Here is a 3,285-nt window from a genome sequence, read left to right on the forward strand (position 1 = left end):
CGTGGTCTTTAAATTAATTTTTAAAAATCATCAAAGTTTATATTTTCAGAAAATCGAACCTGATTTTTAAAATCCGAAAAATCTCAAAAAAATTCCAAAATTTTAATAAAATTAAAACACTAAAAATGCTCATAAAATTAAAAATTTTGGGGTGTTACATAGTCATTCTTATTATTTTAAAATAATTTTGCACTAGTCAAATTAGTCAAAAGAAAAAAAATAAATTTATTATTCAAATTATTGGACTGAATAATTAATGAATTTAAAATTATAAAATTAAATAATTATATTATTCAAATTACAGAGAATAAATAGTTGAGTTGGGAAAATTTTATTTTAAAATAATGGCACAGACTAAAAAAATAAGTCTGAATATTATATTTTTCAAAATAAAGATAGTTATTTTATTAAAATATAAAGACTAAATAATAATTTTTTAAATTAATTAGCTAGGTGTATCAATTAGGTTGAACTTACTTAGTTCCCTAAGCTTCATTTATTTTAAGGAAAATATTTGAGGATGTTTAGAAAATTTGATCAAAGGAAAATAACCTTAAAACAAGGGAAAATAACCTTAAAATTGAAAATCATTTTTCTAACATCATTTTTGTATACAAATTATTTTATGTGTAACAAACAGAGTCTTGATGTATACAATTTTTTCTTTTTGCAAACTAATTCACTTTTTAAAAAAAAATAAAATGAAGGAAAACTTTTTAGAATTTATTATTATTTACAAATCAATTTTTTCTAAAAAAATTTATTCTTTTGATTTAATTTTGCCAAGGAATTAGTTCCTCTGCTAATTTTTATTATTTTTTTATGAAAATACAATTTTAATGATAACATAAGACTAATAACTCAATTAATTATAACTTATCCATCTTATGGTATAAAAATTATAAATTCAAAATTCAATAATATCATCTTTATCTTATAAAAAAATTTCTAAAGTACAAAAGACAATTAAATTGAAGGGGGTAGGGTTTATAAAGGGTACAGAAAACCCCATTTTGTAGCCCAGAAAGGCTCTAAAAGGGTGAAAAAGGAGAGCCCAGATGGGTCAAAAACTGGGGCAAGCCTTTGATTAAAGGGCTCCACTCTCCACTCAAACAACAAAACACCATACACGTATAGCTTTTTCTTTTTAAAATTTTCTGTACAGCATCAGAAAATCCAAGTGGGTTTTGCAGAGAAAGTGTTCTGACTAGAGAAGAAGATTCTTCAGTCCTCAGACCAGACTGCATTGTTCTTCATTGCCTCTGTTCACACTTACTCTCTTGTAAATGTGTTTCTTTATTTCTTTCTGCACTGTACTTTACTGCTGATTTTACTTTCCTATCTCAAAGGAATCTCTTTTGCCTTATGAAATTCATTTCTCTCAGGTTTCATTGTCCCCCCAAAAGACTCTTCTTTGTCTTCAATTTTCTTTTCTTTTTTTTAATTACTTTTCTTTTTAAAAGAATTATTAATTATTATTATATATAGGTTCTTTATCCCTTTCTTTTTCATATTTCTCATTTATTTATATTTTTTAGTATTATTTCCTTTATCTCATAATTTTATTAAAAATTATAATTTTATATAAAATTAATTAAGATATATACATAATTAAAATAATAATTATAAATTTTAATTTAAATATTTAATTTAAAAATTATTAAACTTGTAAAATAAAAGTGAAAAAGTAAAGAAAAACCAAGTGATCATTGAAAGCCCACATTCAGGAATCTGTTTAAGCTTATGAAATTTATATAATTAAAGTATATTAAATTTAACTTAAAATTATACCTAGCCACCCCTTTAAATTCTTTTTAAATTTTCTTCCTACTCTCTTTTCTTCTTTTTCTTGTGAGCTCTCTAGAGTGGTCACCCATCCTCCTTTTATTTTTTGTGGTTTTTTTTTATATTTTATATTTTAGAACATATATGTGTTTAAATTTCTCTGTTTTTGGAGGATTTATTATTTATTTTTCTATGAGGATTTAACATTTCCTCCTTTACAAGAATTTTCTATTTCTCCCATGCAAAAATTTGCTATTTCTTTTTTTGAGAGGTTTTTTTTTTCTTTTTTTTTTTTTTATAATATAATTGCTAAGTATTTACTTTGTTATTTAAGTATGCCTGCAATGATAGGAATTACACATTTTCTTTTCTCAAGCATATCAAAATTTGCTAATTTTTAAATTAGACTCATACAAAAAAGGTTAAATCAATTTAAATACTCTGTCAACATAATTAGATCATTCAAATTAAAATAATTTTCATTATATTTTATATAAATAGTTGACCTTAAAATTTCTTATGCAAAATTGTATTATAAAATTTTATACTTTAAATTTGTATTCTTATCCCTATTTAATAAAAGCTTTATCTTTAATTTAAAAAAAAAAAATAACATGAAACTAATTTTTAAAAACATTTAATTAACATCTTTTTGTAACAAACCGATTTTTCTTAAATTTTATTTTCTTAAATTTAAAATATTATTTTTAATAAGATATTTTAATTGGATGTTATTTTTTTTACATGTATTATTATTACTATTATTTTTAATTTTGTTATTTTTAATATTGTCTTTATCAAAAATAAATTAAAGTCAATTTATTAAATTAAAATATTAATAATAAAATTTCTTTAGAGTATATTTATTTTTATTATTACTAAAGTTTTATTAAAATTAGATATAATAAAAAAATTTTGGGCCTAATCGAAAATATCTAAAAAGTTCAGGGACTGAAAGTGTAATTAAAAGTTAAAAAAAAATAAAAAATGCAACATACACCACCCCCCCCCCCCCTTCTCTCTCTCCTCTCCCTTTCTCCCTCCCTCACTCATGCTCTCCCCTTTGCCTAGCAACCACCAGTAGCTGGCAACCCTCCCAAGTAGGGGTGAGAATTCGGTTCAAACTGAACCGAATCGAACCAAACCGATAAAACTGAATATGTAACACTCTCTCTATAGCAACTCTGTACATTATACTGTTCCGGTGACCAGTGTTAGTCCAGACAGCTAGAACGTCCGAAAAAATATTTAAACTAAAGTGAGGAACTATAATCAACTCAAATATTAATAAGAAAAATTTAGGAAAAATTTTAGAAATAAAATACAACCAAGTTAAATGAGCCGGTGCCCTAATGATAGGTAACCCATTGGGAAGTTGCGGTCCTCGCAACTAAAAGCCCTAAACCCAGGAGAAAATTCATAAAATAATTTTTGGGACTCCAGAGAAGAGTCATTGAGGTTTCTATGGCATTAGAATGCCAAGAAAAGGCTTAGAAAAAT

The sequence above is a fragment of the Hevea brasiliensis genome, chromosome 1 (genome assembly GCF_030052815.1).
Source record: "Hevea brasiliensis isolate MT/VB/25A 57/8 chromosome 1, ASM3005281v1, whole genome shotgun sequence".
NCBI lineage: Eukaryota > Viridiplantae > Streptophyta > Magnoliopsida > Malpighiales > Euphorbiaceae > Hevea > Hevea brasiliensis.